Below are 19,278 nucleotides of genomic sequence, written 5' to 3'. Positions count from 1 at the left end.
CAGAAAAAAGGACTCTCTTGGGTGAGGTCATTTTCCTTTGGGGTTTGGAGAGGGTATGTGTGACATATTACTTCACTGATGCTGGCCAGAAAATTCTTGACTGACTATATTTCTGGGGGAGGTTGAAACTACAATTAGGTAAGGAATTAAGCTCCAGTTTGGCAACCAGGCCTAGCAGAAATGACTCCATGTTGGGCCTATGGTTTTCTGTTTAACACACTTAAAACTTCAAAGCAATGTTTCAACAGCGTTTAAGGAATCCTTTACAAATTTACTCTATGTCTGACTAAACAGGAAAACTCTTAAAAAGTATCTTGTTTTTTTAAATGTTAGAATTATTTAAGATGTCTTGAAATAGAAATATAAAAATTGTTATAATTTTGTGTCCAGATAATCCCTTGCATTTCTGTGTTGCTACATAGCTATTGATGATGACATTTGGTCTGATGACTGGAGGCACCATCCTTTTTTAACCTCTTCAACTATGGTAGAGAATGAAGTTTAATTGCCAATACAAGTAGCACAACTTCATGCGTGTAACTTTTCTTTTGGAAAGATTCCCGAAAGTGTTAATTTGAGTTCAAATATTGTACCTTCCTAGCTCATGATAAAACATACACTGTTCCTGTTTCAGAATGTTGTTTTGCTCTGGCAGCCAGCGGGGGGATTTTTATTAGGCTGTTTTGCGGAGGGACTAAGACATAGTGAGGTTAAGGTCCTGGCAGGCTCCATTTTATTTCCATTGGATCTTATCCGGAACGGAGCAGTAGATTCTGAGGAGCAGGCTTTGAGAACCAGCAGCCAAGTCAGAATAGAGGTCTTTTTATTACAGTTGACAACTGACGTCCGGGATCCAGCCTGAGCGGCACGGGTGTGGGGGATTGTGTTGTGGGAAATCAGGAACAATGGCTGCAGGCGGCTTCTCGCACTTGGGTTTATTTGCCTTGGGAACCTACAAGCGAAGGGCGCCGATTTTACTTCGCATGACAAATTGGGAGCGAGACTGTAAGAAGGAGGGAGAGGCTTGAGAACGGCAAGTCTGAGAACGACTCGGGGGCCACCGGTGCCGACCTACCATGTATGGTAGTCTCTAACCTCCCAGCCTTTCTCCTTTTCGTTTGAACCGAATTCTAGTTGCTTTTTATGACCCACTTAAAGACCAGGATAAAAAAAGCACTTCCGGAGGGACGTTTCTTGGAGGCCGGAAGTAGTTGGGTCGTCCCAGTCCTCCCCTTTGCGTCATTCTCGCGGTCCCATGTGGAAGTTGTAGTCCCAGGGAGGATGCGGGTGGGTTTTCTGGTCTGGTTGGTCCTGAGGTTGGGTGTGACGCGCCGCATCTTCAGGTGTGAAGAGTTTTGACTCTGCTAAAAAGTTCTACGTGGCTTCTACTGTATTTTTTGTACAGTATTTTTTAAGGTTTTCTTCAATGAGCATATTTACATAAATGATATTTGCCTTTTTAAAGTATTAAAAAGCATAAAGAAGGAAAAAGTGGTGAGATGACTGTATCAACTTCATACAAACAGTTCAGAAAGACATAAATTGAAACCAAAAGCCTCTCTGTTGAGAGGCTACCTTCCTTAAAAGGAGAACACTTATCTGCTTTTTAAGGAAAAAATTGTAGGTGCAAATGTACATATTATTAAAAAGTACACAAAAGAGATAACAGTATAATGCTCCTCACAACCTTTCTTTTTAATGTTATAATCAAAGAGATCTTTTCATAGTTGCACAAAAGCAGCTCTCTTTTTTTTTTATTTTGGTATCACTAATGTACAATTACATGAATAACATTATGTTTACTAGGCACCCCCATTCACCAAGTCCCCCCCACAAACCCCATTACAGTCGCTGTCCATCAGCGTAGTATGATGCTGTAGAATCCCTACTTGTCTTCTCTGTGTTGCACAGCCCTCCCCGTGCCCCGCCCCCTACATTATACATGCTAATCGTAATGCCCCCTTTCTTTTTCCCCGCCCTTATTCCTCCCTTCCCACCCATCCTCCCCAGTCCCTTTCCCTTTGGTAACTGTTAGTCCATTCTTGGGTTCTGTGATTCTGCTGCTGTTTTGTTCCTTCAGTTTTTCTTTGTCCTTATACTCCACATATGAGTGAAATCATTTTGTACTTCTCTTTCTCTGCCTGGCTTATTTCACCGAGCATAATACTCTCTAGCTCCATCCATGTTGTTGCAAATGGTAGGATTTGTTTTCTTCTTAAGGCTGAATAATATTCCATGTGTATATGTACCACATCTTCTTTATCCATTGATCTACTGATGGACACTTAGGTTGCTTCCATTTCTTGGCTATTGTAAATAGTGCTGCGATAAACATAGGGGTGCATACGTCTTTTTCAAACTGGGCTGCTGCATTCTTAGGGTAAATTCCTAGAAGTGGAATTCCTGGGTCAAATGGTATTTCTATTTTGAGCTTTTTGAGAAACCTCCATACTGCTTTCTACAATCGTTAAACTAATTTACATTCCCACCAGCAGTGTAGGAGGGTTCCCCTTTCTCCACAACCTCTCCAACATTTGTTGTTATTTGTCTTTTGGATGGTGGCGATCCTTACTGGTGTGAGGTGATATCTCATTGTGGTTTTAATTTGCATTTCTCTGATGACAAGTGATGTGGAGCATCTTTTCATGTATCTGTTGGCCATCTGAATTTCTTCTTTGGAGAACTGTCTGTTCAGCTCCTCTGTCCATTTTTTAATTGGATTATTTGCTTTTTGTTTGTTGAGGTGCATGAGCTCTTTATATATTTTGGACATCAACCCTCTATCGGATCTGTATATTCTCCCATATTGTAGGATGCCTTTTTGTTCTATTGATGGTGTCCTTTGCCGTACAGCTTTTCAGCTTGATATAGTCCCACTTGTTCATTTTTGCTTTTGTTTCCCTTGCCCAGGGAGATATGTTCATGAAGAAGTTGCTCATGTCTATGTCCAAGAGATTTTTGTCTATGTTTTTTTCTAAGAGTTTTATGGTTTCATGGCTTACATTCAAGTCTTCGATACATTTTGAATTTACTTTTGTGTATGGGGTTAGACAATGATCCAGTTTCATTCTCTTACATGTAGCTGTCCAGTTTTGTCAGCACCAACTGTTGAAGAGGCTGTCATTTCCCCAATTGTATGTCCATGGCTCCTTTCTCATATATTAATTGACTGTATATGTTTGGGTTAATGTCTGGAGTCTCTATTCTGTTCCACAGGTCTATGGCTCTGTTCTTGTGCCAGAACCAAATTGTCTTGATTACTGTGGCTTTGTAGTAGAGCTTGAAGTTGGGGAGTGAGATTCCCCCCCCACTTTATTCTTCCTTCTCAGGATTGCTTTGGCTATTCGGGGTCTTTGGTGTTTCCATATGAATTTTTGAACTATTTGTTCCAGTTGGTTGAAGAACGCTATTAGTAATTTGATAGGGATTGCATTGAATCTGTAGATTGCTTTGGGCAGGATGGCCATTTTGACCATATTAATCCTTCCTAGCCAAGAGCATGGGATGAGTTTCCATTTATTAGTGTCTTCTTTAATTTCTCTTAAGAGTGTCCTGTATTTTTCAGGGTATTGGTCTCTTTCACTTCCTTGGTTAGGTTTATTCCTAGGTATTTTATTCTTTTTGATGCCATTGTGAATGGAATTGTTTTCCTGATTTCTCTATTAGTTCATTGTTAGTGTATAGGAAAGCCACAGATTTCTGTGTATTAATTTTGTATCCTGCAACTTTGTTGTATTCCAATATTAGTTCTAGTAGTTTTGGAGTGGAATCTTTAGGGTTTTTTACATACAATATCATGTCATCTGCAAATAGTGACAGTTTAACTTCTTCTTTACCAATCTGGATTCCTTGTATTTCTTTGTTTTGTCTAATTGCTGTGGCTAGGACCTCCAGTACTATGTTGAATAACAGTGGGGAGAGTGGACATTCCTGTCTTGTTCCCAATCTCAGAGGAAAAGCTTTGAGCTTCTCGCTGTTCAGTATGATGTTGGCTGTGGGTTTATCATATATGGCCTTTATTATGTTGACGTACTTGCCCTGTATGCCCATTTTGTTGAAAGTTTTTATCATGATTGGATGTTGAATTTTGTCGAATGCTTTTTCAGCATCTATGGAGATGATCATGTGGCTTTTGTCTTTCTTTTTGTTGATGTGGTGGATGATGTTGATGGATTTTCCAATGTTGTACCATCCTTGCATCCCTGGGATGAATCCTACCTGGTCATGGTGTATGATCCTTTTGATGTATTTTTGAATTCGGTTTGCTAATATTTTCTTGAGTATTTTTGCATCTACATTCATCAGGGATATTGGTCTGTAATTTTCTTTTTTAGTGAGGTCTTTGCCTGGTTTTGGAATTAGGGTGATGTTGGCTTCATAGAATGAGTTTGGGAGTATTCCCTCCTCTTCTATTTTTTTGAAAACTTGAAGGAGAATGGGTATTATGTCTTTTCTGTATGTCTGATAAAATTCCGAGGTAAATCCATCTGGCCCAGGGTTTTTGTTCTTGGGTAGTTTTTTGATTACTGCTCCAATTTCATTGCTGGTAATTGTTCTGTTTAGAATTTCTGTTTCTTTCTCGGTCAGTCTTGGAAGGTTGTATTTTTCTAGGAAGTTGTCCTTTTCTTCTATGTTTTCCTGCTTGTTAGCATGTAGGTTTTCATAGTATTCTCTAATAATTCTTTGTATTTCTGTGGGGTCCGTCGTGATTTTTCCTTTCTCATTTCTGACTCTGTTGATGTGTGTTGATTCTCTTTTTCTCTTAATAAGTTTGGCTAGAGGCTTATCTAGTTTGTTTATTTTCTCAAAGAACCAGCTCTTGGTTTCATTGATTTTTTTCTATTGTTTTCTTCTTTTCAATTTTATTTATTTCTTCTCTGATCTTTATTATATCCCTCCTTCTGCTGACTTTAGGCCTCATTTGTTCTTCTTTTTCCAGTTTTGATAATTGTGATGTTAGACTATTCATTTGGGATTGTTCTTCCTTCTTTAAATATGCCTGGATTGCTATATACTTTCCTCTTAAGACTGCTTTCGCTGCATCCCGCAGAAGTTGGTTTTGTGTTGTTGTTGTCATTTGTTTCCATATATTGCTTGATCTCTATTTTAATTTGGTCTTTGATCCATTGATTATTTAGGAGTATGTTGTTAAGCCTCCATGTGTTTGTGAGCCTTTTTGTTTTCTTTGTACAATTTATTTCTAGTTTTATACCTTTGTGGTCTGAAAAGTTGGTTGGTAGAATTTCAATCTTTTTGAATTTTCTGAGGCTCTTTTTGTGGCCTAGTATGTGGTCTATTCTGGAGAATGTTCCATGTGCACTTGAGAAGAATGTGTGTCCTGTTGCTTTTGGAAATAGAGTTCTATAGATATCTATTAGGTCCATCTGTTCTAGTGTGTTGTTCAGCACCTCTGTGTCCTTACTTGTTTTCTGTCTGGTGAATCTATCCTTTGAAGTGAGTGGTGTGTTGAAGTCTCCTAAAATGAATGCAGTGCATTCTATTTCCTCCTTTAATTCTGTTAGTATTTGTTTCACTTATGCTGGTGTTCCTGTATTGGGTGCATATATATTTATAATGGTTATATCCTCTTGTTGGACTGACCCCTTTATCATTATGTGATGTCCTTCTGTATCTCTTGTTACTTTCTTTGTTTTGAAGTCTATTTTGTCTGATACTAGTACTGCAACACCTGCTTTTTTCTCCCTGTTGTTTGCATGAAATATCTTTTTCCATCCCTTGGCTTTTAGTCTGTGCATGTCTTTGGGTTTGCGGTGTGTCTCTTGTAAGCAGCATATAGATGGGTCTTGCTTTTTTATCCATTCTATTACTATGTGTCTTTTGATTGGTACATTCAGTCCATTTACATTTAGGGTGATTATGGATAGATATATACTTATTGCCATTGCAAGCTTTAGATTGGTGGTTACCAAAGGTTCAAGTTTAACTTCTTTACTATCTTACTGCCTAACTTAACTTGCTTTTTGAGCTATTATAAACACTGTGTGATGTTTCTTTAGTTCTCTACCTTTTTATACCTCCTCCTCCATTCTTTATATGTTGGGTGTTTTATTCTGTGCTCTTTTGTGTTTCCTTTGACTGCTTTTGTGAGTAGTTGATTTTATTTTTTGCCTTTAGTTAGTATTTGGTTGGTCTGCTTTCTTTGCTGTAATTTTATTTTCTCTGGTGACATCTATTTATCCTTAGGAGTGCTCCCATTTAGAGCAGTCCCTCTAAAATACCTGTAGAGGTGGTTTGTGGGAGGCAAATTCCCTCAACTTTTGCTTGTCTGGGAATTCTTTAATCTTCTTCATATTTAAATGATAATTGTGCTGGATACAGTATCCTTGGTTCAAGGCCCTTCTGTTTCATCGCATTGAATATATCATGGTATTCTCTTCTGGCCTGTAAGGTTTCTGTTGAGAAGTCTGATGATAGCCTGATGGGTTTTCCTTTGTAGGTGACCTTTTTCCTCTCTCTAGCTGCCTTTAAAACTCTGTCCTTGTCCTTGATCTTTGCCATTTTAATTATTATGTGGCTTGGTGTTGTCCTCTTTGGGTCCCTTGTATTGGGAGTTCTGTGTGCTTCTGTGGTCTGAGCGATTATTTCCTCCCCCAGTTTGGTGAAGTTTTCAGCAATTATTTCTTCAAGTGTGCTTTCTATCCCTTTTTCTTTCTCTTCTTCATCTGGTATCCCTATAATGCAGATATGGTTCCTTTTGGATTGGTCACACAGTTCTCTTGATATTGTTTCATTTCTGGAGATCCTTTTATCTCTCTCTGTGTCAGCTTCTATGCGTTCCTGTTCTCTGGTTTCTATTCCATTAATGGACTCTTGCATCCCATCCATTCTGCTTTTAAGTTCTTCCAGAGATTGTTTTATTTCTGTACTCTCTCTCCCTACTTTGTCAGTTAGCTTTTGCAGTTTTCTCTGCAGCTCCATCAGCATGGGTTTGACCTTTATTTTGAATTCTTTTTCAGGAAGGTTGGTCAAGTCTGTCTCCCCAGGTTCCCACCAGGGAGGTAGAATAGGGGCGTCTCTCGGGTCCTGCTGGGCTGCAGCTTGTATCTTACCCCCTTCGTGAAGTGCTGGGTTCTTGCAGATGTAGATGTAGTCTGGCTGTTGTACTGTATGTTCTGGTCTCTCTTTTAGGAATAGTTAGTTGTATTTTCAAAAATATGTATTGTTTTGGGAGGAGATTTCCGCTGCTCTACTCATGCCGCCATGTTGGCTTCTCCCCCACTGCTCTCTTTTTAATGGCTATATAATAGTTATAGTGTCTTTTTAATGATGATATAATAGTTATGTTGTCTGGAAATCCACTCCAGGGAGGTGAGACCTCAACCCAGGAGAGGTTTCTTGATTCCTATCTAGTAAAAATTTTAAAGCAGGTGCAAGGGTAATTTATTAAAGAGAAAGTACACACTTAAGGAGAGTGCATGCATGCTTCAGAGGTGAGCAACACTGGAGTGTCTTTTTGAATTCTCATAAAAGGTTTAGTTTACTGTTGGGTGGGTGTTCAATGGAATATTCATCAGGGCAGGTGTTATTTTCTCAAAATAGGGAGGGTTAGGATCTGCACTCTCTTTTTGTCCTAATACTGTCAGCCTCAAACTCATGGCACCAAGGGGTGTGATTTTTTTAATATGTAATTTTTAGTACAATGAACTTAGGGCTAACTGGGGGTTATTTTTCCAGTAGAATCTAGCTGGTTTGTTTTCACTTAGTGTGTTTTGCTAGCTGGCCACATAAACTGGGCTCAAGCTTTTCTTGACTCACCCAGGGCCTGTCCCTCTTCCTAAACTACACTGACTATGCCAGTTACAGCTCTTTTTTATGTCTATGTAGTAGTTAATTCCACAAATACCACTATTTATTCCTTCACTGCCCACTTTATCTGTACCCCATGGAGGGACATTTTTGTTTTTCCAATTTTTTACTGTTGCAAAGAGTGTTGCAGTGATCACCTTGAATGTATTTTGGGGTAAATCTACAGAGTAAATTGGTAGAGACACAATTGCCCAGTTGATGAGAAGTATACTTCATAAAAGTTGATCAATAACAGCAAATTGCCAAATTGTACTAATTTATACTCTTATCCAACAATGTATGAAGGTGTTTACTTCCTCACTTCTGTTCTAACATTGAATATTATCAAACTTTAGAAATTTTTTTTCTCTGAGAAGTGAGCAATTTATTTTCCTTTGATTATCAGTTTAATAATTATGTATGAGGTTGCACTCCTATTGCTATGTTTATTGGCCATTTATTTTTCTGAAAATAGTCACATTCTTGGCACTATTTTCTATTGGGTTGTTTATCTTTTTCTTACTTATTTTCTTGCTCTTTTATAAATTAGGGAAGCTTGTCTTTTGTCCATTATGGGAATTGTAAAATTTTTTTCCTTGTACATCATTTACATCCTGACTTTGCCTTTGTATTTTTTTTGCCACACAAATGTACTTAATTTTTATATTGTCATGTTTATTAATTTTTATAGCTCCTGGGTTATCCATAAAATTTGATTATCCATAATTTATTTTGGTATGAGGAAGAATGGCTTTAGCTTTATCATTTACAGTTTCTCTAAAATATTGTCCAGTGGTCCCAACATGATTCTTTTTACCTTTATAGTTAGGGAGCAAAACCCAGTGAACATTATTTACTATCATGAAATGCTGCAGCAGGTTTGAAGGTTAGTTTTGGGGCAGAGAAACGAAATAAGTAAATGGCATTCCAACATTTCTCAAAACATCTTTTTATCGTGTACTATTGTTTTTTCTGAACATTACCCAAAAAGGGTTGCTAATATTTATTAAATGAGTAACAAAACCTTTTATAATCAGTATACAACTTAAAAAGAGAGAAAATTTATGAAAGTGATTTTAAAGCCTAAGAATGATTAAGGTAGAATTCTCAAGCTGAGAAAACGTTATGTGTGTTCAAATATGTGGCCAGGTTTTTCCCAAAATCATCCTTTAGAAGAAAAGATACCTTATATTGTAACCTTATAAAGGTTCTGATACAATGGAAGAATAGCACTATACCTAAATTAATAAAATTATTCATATATAATTTTAAGTATATATGTTTAAGTAAATTGAGACACTTAAATTGTAAGAGGTCATTTGTAAGTTGATCATTTTATATACAACTAATTATTGAAAGTTAAGTTTTGTATGTAGGCATTTGACTATTTATATACACTATTTTCATACATCCATTATATATTCTTTTGGTTTGTCTCATCAGTGAAATTTAGAGTTGGCTTATAGTTAGGCACATTGGATATGTTCTTGCCATTTTGCTATTGTTTGATCAAGAGTTTAGTGTGGATACAGTGGTTTAATACTTTACACTTAAAAGAAGTTCTGAAGTATAAACATCATGTAGAAAAATGGTTAAAAATAAAAGAAGAAAATAGCTAAAATGTTTCACAGCATTTGCCTCTGGGTAGAGGGAGATGTGAGGCAAGTTTTTCACTTTTTTCTATAAAGCTTAGAATACTATGTCCTAAAAAAGAACCACCCCCAGCTTATGAGGATGTATAATATTGATGTCAATAAAAATTATTTTGAAAACAGGAATGTGAGGTTTGGTTCGGTTTGGTAAAAAAAAAAAATTATGAGGACTGTCTGGGCAATTCCTTTCAAGATTTTATTTTTTCTCTGATTATAAAAATCACACTGCAAGCATATTCATCAAGGATCTGATCAAACTCAACATTTTTATTTTGAGATGTGATCTCATAACTGAGTCAGTAGTATTATTAAAAAATAACAAAAAAAGCAAGGCTTAAAATAAGATGGGAAAGAACTTTTTTACTGAATTCTGACAGTAAAAATAAATGTGGAGATATCAAAATGAGGGAAATAACCAGTAATACTGTGCAAACCTGTAACATCATAACATAAATGCACCTTCAACTGAGTGCTTATTGAATTACCTTTAATGACCAGAAATACATTTGACATATCCTGTAAGCATATTAGTGTTGAAATGTTTGTGTAGTTTGCACACACATCTTAAAGCATTTTCAGGCAAGTTCAAATGGAAAGTTTTCAAATTACCTCATTTCATTCTGTTATATGAGCTCTTTCTCTTTAATTCTTCTTGCCCAAAAGGGTATTGACAGTGGGCAGGCATTTAGGAGGGAGTAGCCTTCAGGGCCAAGGGGTCAGAAATCTAGGCCACAGTTTGGTAAAGAATATGATAGATAACATAATATGATGCAAGTGTAGACTATTCTCAAGAATTGACTAATTTTAAGGTTATTAAGGAAAGGTATGAAAACTTTTAGTTGATTTTATTCTGTCACATACATTATGCTTACATGGAATAATATTTTGGTAAAACTCAGTTACAGGGTGTAGGGGGAGCAAAAGAAATTATTATGGAGTTCTTTAAAAAAGGAAGCAAAAATTACAGGTACTTGTGCTTATGCATATCCAATAGATGCTTGGTAAATCCCTGCTGACCTATGTCTGTTAACTTTCTTGTCTTTTTTAAAATTGAAGTGTCATTGATACACAATTTTATATTGGTTTCACATATACAGCACAGTGGTTCAAAAGTTACTTTCTTTTTAGTTAACTTTCTTTTCTTAAAAAATGTGCCAAAATGAGTGAAAGAATCTAAGAACAAGAATATTCAGTTCAGGATTGTTTGTAAGGGCTGAAAATTGGAAATATCTGCCACTAAGATATTTTAAAAATATGTATGTATGCATTTGTAAATGCATAAAATGACTGCAAACATTAAGACACTGTTACCAACGGTTACCTCTAGGGAAGAAAACCAAGGCTGAAGGGGCACTTCTGTACTATGTGCATGTAGTGCCCATTCAAGAAAATAAATGAAATTTGAAATAAAGTGGGTCAAATTTCCAAAGCAATAGTTAAACCATATTTGTCATCGTTTTCCTGCTCTTCCTCCTTCTAAGTGTACATAACTACCCTATTAATCTTAGAGCTCCACTTTTAATGTAACTCCCAAGCTTAAGAAGCTATAGCAGTTCCTTGTTGCCTCTACAATGGCTCGGTATCCTCTGCCTGATCATCAAGTCTCTCCACATCCTGCCCCAGGTCTCATCTTCAATACTAGTCTTAAAGGCTTTTCTCTCCAATGCACTTTGCTATAAGGTAATTTTCCTCACCTTTGCCTGAACATATTAGGGACATTTCCATCTCTCTATGACAGCTAATGTGTTTTTGCCCCTTCCACCTTTTTTCCATCTGTTTTGTGAATGCTTCTATGAACTCCTGTTAAACTTTTCCTCAAAATCACACAATTTGGCATTTGATTATATAATGTACTCAGGTTTCATTCAAATTAATCATATGTTTTCAGCTGAATTAATTTGCTAGTATGTGAGGTTTGGTGATTAAAGTATAGTCTTATTCATGAGGAGCAGAGTTCAATGGTGTTTCCATTGCAGTATGATTCCTGTAAGCTAGGGAACGTTCAGAAGATACAACAATTAGACCTTCTGGTCAGAGTTGACGGTCGCCAAGACACCTGTAAGAGGGGGAGCTCTATTTTGGAAGGATTCATTTCAGTTTTCTTCATCAACCCCACAACACAGTGTTAGCTTCAAAGTATGAGTAAATTGGCTAATACAAGGCACAGTAGAGTGTGCACCAGACCAAACTGAACAGAACCACTTGAGGAACAAATTCTTGAATAATAGGCCTTCTGAATTCTCATCTGTACTAAGTCAGTAAATAGCTGTGTGATGTTTGGCATTTTGCAGTTTTTACTAATTTGCTGTTATTACTTCTTTTTTCTTATTTCAAGAATAATATATGAGTTTCTTAGCAAAAATAGATTAGTAAAAATAATAAGATACAAACCATCTGAGATCCCATTATCTAGTGACTACTGGTCTCTTTTGGTGTATATGCTTTTTTATATGTTTTACATATATATATATATATATATACCATATATATTTATAAAACTGGGATAATAACATACATACTTTTAAATTTAAATTTTATAGCTTTACTTTTTAAATTGAGATGTATCTTATACCCAGTAATGTGCATAGGTCTTAGTGAATTTTTACATAGTCCATACTGTTTTGTAATCATTTTTTTCACTACCAATGGAGTGTGAACATTTCTCAGGCATATGTTTCTGCATAATTTTAAATGACTGCGTGGTATACTACTGTATGGGAACCATTGCTTATATGATTGTTTGGCATTTAATTTTTTTCCGCAGCTAACATTTAATTTTTTAAAATTATTTTCATTATTAGAACTCTGATTTGGTAAAGATAACAAACATTATTGCTGTATCTTTGTACACACTCTTGATAATAATCGTTGGATATATTCCTAAGTATGGTAATGCTTAGATAATATTTATGTAAATTCTGATTTTTGCTATGCCAATTTCCGTTTCAGAAAGTGTGTACCAATTTCTTGTGCTGCCAGCAGATGTTGAGTGTGTCTAGAATTCTACTAACTTTAATATGCAGAATGTGAGAGCATGATGGTTTAGGAAAAAGAGCCTTAGAGTTGAATTTAATAAAACATGAGAGAATGCTTTACTAAGATTCCTTTCATAATCTTTTTTTCTTCAGAACAGTATCAAAGCATTGTCTTGATTGTTCTCAGGATGGAGAGTAAAGAGGCAATACTCTTTTTTTCTAGTTAAGACTGTCTAGTGTTTGAGGGACTTCACATCATGTTTCTTTTTTTTTTTTTAGATAGTTATTTTTTATTGAAGGGTAGTTGACACACAGTATTACATTAGTTTCAGGTGTACAACACAGTGATTCAACATTTATATACATGATAATTCTAGGTACCAGCTATCACCATACCAAGTTGTTACAATATTTTGACTATATTCCTTATGCTATACATTACATCCCGGTTACTTATTTATTTTACAATTGGAAGTGTGTATATCTATCTATCTATATATATTTTTTTGTGACGGCATCTCTCATATTTATTGATCAAACGGTTGTTAACAACAATAAAATTCTGTATAGGGGACTCAATGCACAATCATTAATCAAACCCAAGCCTAATTCTCAACAGTCTCCAATCTTCTGAAGCATAATGAACAAGTTCTTACATGGTGAACAAGTTCTTACATAGTGAATAAGTTCTTACATGGTGAACAGTGCAAAGGCAGTCATATCACAGAAACTTTCGGTTTTGATCACCCATCATGAACTATAAACAATGAAGTCAGATATGATTATTCGTTTGATTTTTATACTTGATTTATATGTGAATCCCACATTTCTCCCTTATTATTATTACTATTTTTTAATAAAATGCTGAAGTGGTAGGTAGATGAAAGATAAAGGTAGAAAACATAATTTAGTGCTGTAAGAGGGCAAATGTAGATGATCAGGTCTGTGCCTATAGACTAAGTATTAATCCAAGCTAGACAAGGGCAACAAAACTTCCACGTATGCAGAAGATTTCTCTCAGAATAGGGGGGGTGAGGTTCTAAGCCTCACCTCTGCTGATCCCCAATTTCTCACCTGATGACCCCCCTGCGACTGTACCTGTCTTAGGTTGTTCCTCTCTTGAGGAATCTTACCCATCTCTGGCTAACCAGTCATCTTCCAGGGCCATACAGGTAAATGTAAAGTTGGTAAGTGAGAGAGAAGCCTTATTGTTTGAAAAGGTTAGCTTTTTACTTCTTTGCATATTTATGCCCTGTGGCTTCTATGCCCAGCATTTGTCTTGAGGTGTCTTTACCACTTGGAAGAATTATGATACTCAGTAAATTTGATATGAGGCACGAATTCTATTTAAGGGTTGTAATTAGGAAGGAAAAAGAAAAGCTACAGAAGGAGCAGGCGGAAGAAAACATGGGAAGATTGATTATTTCTTTGACATATCTTCTTGTAGAGTAACTTCAGCATGTATAGGTTTTAAACTACTAATTAAATTGCGCACACACATTAACATAATAGGAGTACAGTTACGTAACCAAAGCATACCTGTAATTACCAGCCATCTCCAGTGAAACCAAGAAAACCAGTTAGGCACCTTAGGCATTTGCGAAAACTTATCTATAATATGGTGGATATTGTACAGCTGAACTTGAACAGTCTGAGAGAAATCAGACAAGTTAAAACAACCCATTCCTGGGGACTGTTCACATCCCATATGTTCTTTTAACAGTAAATAGCCTGTAGTTGTAAGATTTTGGATCTCTACAATTTGCACTTCTCCTAATTCCTGGTTGAGTTCCAACAGTATAGATCCAGTCAAATTTGTTGTTTTACTGTATGCACAGGCCAGCTTAGATATCTCCTTCTTCATTCCCATGGCAAGTCCAGGAACTGGTGGGATGAGTGCATCTACAGCTGTAGCAGTGCGTGGATCTTTGTTGGGGTTTTTTGATGATCATCTTCTGGCATGAGTCTTCCCGAGAGTGCTGATGTTGGAAGTTCTTTTTCATATCGTACCTTAGTTCATTTTCGGAGTAGCCAAATTAGGCTTTGCTACTCTGTATAAACACAAACAGACCCTTTGCCTACACTTTTATATGCCCTTTATATCATTGTGTAGAACTCATTGGAGGTCACCACACAGGAACTGCTTTTTTTTTTATCATTAATCTACACTTACATGATGAATATTTTGTTTACTAGGCTCTCCCCTATACCAGGTCCCCCCTATATACCCCTTTACAGTCACTGTCCATCAGCGTAGCAAAATGTTGTAGAATCACTACTTGTCTTCTCTGTGTTGTACAGCCCTCCCCTTTCTCTCACCCCCCCATGCATGCTAATCTTAATACCCCCCTTTTTCTCCCCCCCTTATCCCTCCCTACCCACCCATCCTCCCAGTCCCTTACCCTTTGGTACCTGTTAGTCCATTCTTGAGTTCTGTGATTCTGCTGCTATTTTGTTCCTTCAGTTTTTCCTTTGTTCTTATACTCCACAGATGAGTGAAATCATTTGGTATTTCTCTTTCTCCGCTTGGCTTGTTTCACTGAGCATAATACCCTCCAGCTCCATCCATGTTGCTGCAAATGGTAGGATTTGCCCTTTTCTTATGGCTGAGTAGTATTCCATTGTGTATATGTACCACATCTTCTTTATCCATTCATCTATCGATGGACATTTAGGTTGCTTCCAATTCTTGGCTATTGAAAATAGTGCTGCGATAAACATAGGGGTGCATTGGTCTTTCTCATACTTGATTGCTGCATTCTTGGGGTAAATTCCTAGGAGTGCAATTCCTGGGTCAAATGGTATGTCTGTTTTGAGCATTTTGATGTACCTCCATACTGCTTTCCACAATGGTTGAACTAATTTACATTCCCACCAGCAGTGTAGGAGGGTTCCCCTTTCTCCACAGCCTCACCAACATTTGTTGTTGTTTGTCTTTTGGATGGCAGCCATCCTTACTGGTGTGAGGTGATACCTCATTGTAGTTTTAATTTGCATTTCTCTGATAATTAGCGGTGTGGAACATCTTTTCATGTGTCTGTTGGCCATCTGTATTTCTTTTTTGGAGAACTGTCTGTTCAGTTCCTCTGCCCATTTTTTAATTGGGTTATTTGTTTTTTGTTTGTTGAGGAGTGTGAGCTCTTTATATATTCTGGACGTCAAGCCTTTATCGGATGTGTCATTTTCAAATATATTCTCCCATACTGTAGGGTTCCTTTTTGTTCTAGTGATGGTGTCTTTTGCTGTACAGAAGCTTTTCAGCTTAATATAGTCCCACTTGCTCATTTTTCCTGTTGTTTTCCTTGCCCAGGAAGATATGTTCAAGAAGAGGTCACTCATGTTTATGTCTAAGAGGTTTTTGCCTATGTTTTCTTCCAAGAGTTTAATGGTTTCATGACTTACATTCAGGTCTTTGATCCATTTTGAGTTTACTTTTGTATATGGGGTTAGACAATGGTCCAGTTTCATTCTCCTACATGTAGCTGTCCAGTTTTGCCAGCACCATCTGTTGAAGAGACTGTCATTTCGCCATTGTATGTCCATGGCTCCTTTATCAAATATTAATTGACCATATATGTCTGGGTTAATGTCTGGATTCTCTAGTCTGTTCCATTGGTCTGTGGCTCTGTTCTTGTGCCAGTACCAAATTGTCTTGATTACTATGGCTTTATAATAGAGCTTGAAGTTGGGGAGTAAGATACCCCCTACTTTATTCTTCTTTCTCAGGATTGCTTTGGCTATTCAGGGTTTTTGGTGGTTCCATATGAATTTTTGAATTATTTGTTCCAGTTCATTGAAGAATGTTGCTGGTAGTTTCATAGGGATTACATCAAATCTGTATATTGCTTTGGGCAGGATGGCCATTTTGACGATATTAATTCTTCCTAGCCATGAGCATGGGATGCGTTTCCATCTGTTCGTGTCCCGTTTAATTTCTCTTAAGAGTGACTTGTAGTTTTCAGAGTATAAGTCTTTCACTTCTTTGGTTAGGTTTATTCCTAGGTATTTTATTTTTTTTGATGTGATTGTGAATGGAGTTGTTTTCCTGGTTTCTCTTTCTGTTGGTTCATTGTTAGTGTATAGGAAAGCCACAGATTTCTGTGTGTTGATTTTGTATCCTGCAACTTTGCTGTATTCCGATATCAGTTCTAGTAGTTTTGGGGTGGAGTCTTTAGGGTTTTTTATGTACAGTATCATGTCATCTGCAAATAGTGACAGTTTAACTTCTTCTTTACCAATCTGGATTCCTTGTATTTCTTTATTTTGTCTGATTGCCGTCGCTAGGACCTCCAGTACTATGTTAAATAACAGTGGGGAGAGTGGGCATCCCTGTCTAGTTCCCGATCTCAGAGGAAAAGCTTTCAGCTTCTCGCTGTTCAATATAATGTTGGCTGTGGGTTTTCCATAGATGGCATTTATTATGTTGAGGTACTTGCCCTCTATTCCCATTTTGCTGAGAGTTTTTATCATGAATGGATGTTGAACTTTGTCAAATGCTTTTTCAGCATCTATAGAGATGATCATGTGGTTTTTGTCTTTCTTTTTGTTGATGTGGTGGATGATGTTGATGGACTTTCGAATGTTGTGCCATCCTTGCATCCCTGGGATGAATCCCACTTGGTCATGGTGTACAATCCTTTTGATGTATTTTTGAATTCAGTTTGCTAAAATTTTGTTGAGTATTTTTGCATCTACGTTCATCAGGGATATTGGTCTGTAGTTTTCTTTTTTGGTGGTGTCTTTGCCTGGTTTTGGTATTAGGGTGATGTTAGCTTCATAGAATGAGTTTCGGAGTATCCCCTCCTCTTCTATTTTTTGGAAATCTTTAAGGAGAATGGGTATTATGTCTTCCCTGTATGTCTGTTAAAATTCCGAGGTAAATCCATCTGGCCCAGGGGTTTTGTTCTTGGGTAGTTTTTTGATTACTGCTTCAATTTCATTGCTGGTAATTGGTCTGTTCAGATTTTCTGTTTCTTTCTGGGTCAGTCTTGGAAGGTTGTATTTTTCTAGGAAGTTGTCCATGTCTCCTAGGTTTCCCAGCTTGTTAGCATATAGGTTATCATAGTATTCTCTAATAATTCTTTGTATTTCTGTGGGGTCCGTTGTGATTTTTCCTTTCTCGTTTCTTGATACTGTTGATTTGTGTTGACTCTCTTTTCCTCTTAATAAATCTGGCTAGAGGCTTATTTATTTTGTTTATTTTCTCAAAGAACCAGCTCTTGGTTTCATTGATTTTTGCTATTATTTTATTCTTCTCAATTGTATTTATTTCTTCTCTGATCTTTATTATGTCCCTCCTTCTGCTGACCTTAGGCCTCATTTGTTCTTCTTTTTCCAATTTCTTTAATTGTGACATTAGACCATTCATTTGGGATTGTTCTTCCTTTTTTAAATGTGCTTGGATTGCTATATACTTTCCTCTTAAGACTGCTTTTGCTGTGTCCCACAGAAGTTTGGGCTTAGTGTTGTCGTTGTCGTTTGTTTCCATATATTCCTGGATCTCCATTTTGATTTGGTCATTGATCCATTGATTATTTCGGAGCGTGTTGTTAAGCCTCCATGTGTTTGTGTGCCTTTTTGCTTTCTTTGTAGTTTATTTCTAGTTTTATGCCTTTGTAGTCTGAAAAGTTGGTTGGTAGGATTTCAATCTTTTGGAATTTACTGAGGCTCTTTTTGCGGCCTAGTATGTGGTCTATTCTGGAGAATGTTCCATGTGCTCTTGAGAAGAATGTGTATCCTGTTGCTTTTGGATGTAGAGTTCTGTAGATGTCTATTAGGTCCATCTGTTCTAGTGTGTTGTTCAGTGCCTCTGTGTCCTTACTTATTTTCTGTCTGGTGGATCTGTCCTTTGGAGTGAGTGGTGTGTTGAAGTCTCCTAGAATGAATGCATTGCATTCTATTTCCTCCTTTAGTTCTGTTAATATTTGTTTTAGGTATATGTTGGTGCTCCTGTATTGGGTGCATATATATTTATAATGGTTATATCCTCTTGTTGGACTGAACCCTTTATCATTATGTAATGTCCTTCTTTATCTTTTGTTACTTTCTTTATTTTGAAGTTTGTTTTGTCTGATACCAGAATTGCAACACCTGCTTTCTTCTCTTTGTTGTTTGCATGAAATATCTTTTTCCATCCCTTGACTAAGTCTGTGCATGTCTTTGGGTTTGAGGTGAGTCTCTTGTAAGCAGCATATGGATGCATCTTGCTTTTTTATCCATTCTATTACTCTGTGTCTTTTGATTGGTGCATTCAGTCCATTTACATTTAGGGTGATTATTGAAAGGCATGAACTTACTGCCATTGCAGGCTTTAAGTTTGTGGTTACCAAAGGTTCAGGGTTAGCTTCTTTACTATCTTACTGTCTAACTTAACTCGCTTGTTGAGCTATTATAAACGTGGTCTGATGATTCTTTATTTCTCTCCCTACTTATTCCTCCTCCTCCCTTCTTCATATATTGGGTGTTTTGGTCTGTGCTCTTTTTAGGAGTGTTTCCATCTAGAGCAGTCCCTGTAGGATGCCCTGAAGAGGTGGTTTGTGGGAGGCAAATTCCCTCAACTTTTGCTTGTCTGGGAATTGTTTAATCCCTCCTTCATATTTAAATGATATTCGTGCTGGATACAGTAGTCTTGGTTCGAGGCCCTTCTGTTTCATTGCATTAAGTATATCATGCCATTCTCTTCTGGCCTGTAGGGTTTCTGTTGAGAAGTCTGATGATAGCCTGATGGGTTTTCCTTTGTAGGTGACCTTTTTTTTCTCTCTGGCTTCCTTTAATACTTTGTCCTTGTCTTTGATCTTTGCCATTTTAATTATTATGTGTATTGTTGTTGCCCTCCTTGGATCCCT

The 19,278-nt window shown here is 36.9% G+C and overlaps 1 protein-coding gene across 2 annotated transcripts in view; it reads left to right on the top strand.

Moving 5' to 3' along the window:
- Positions 1–19,278, top strand: part of DNAJC12 (DnaJ heat shock protein family (Hsp40) member C12) — a 151,489-nt gene that overhangs the window by 74,458 nt on the left and 57,753 nt on the right. The gene's annotated exons all lie outside the window — the stretch shown is intronic.

This window comes from Manis pentadactyla, chromosome 8, assembly GCF_030020395.1.
Source record: "Manis pentadactyla isolate mManPen7 chromosome 8, mManPen7.hap1, whole genome shotgun sequence".
Taxonomy (NCBI): domain Eukaryota; kingdom Metazoa; phylum Chordata; class Mammalia; order Pholidota; family Manidae; genus Manis; species Manis pentadactyla.
The sequence above is the reverse complement of the archived record's forward strand: the minus strand, read 5'-3'. Positions and strand labels throughout refer to the sequence as shown.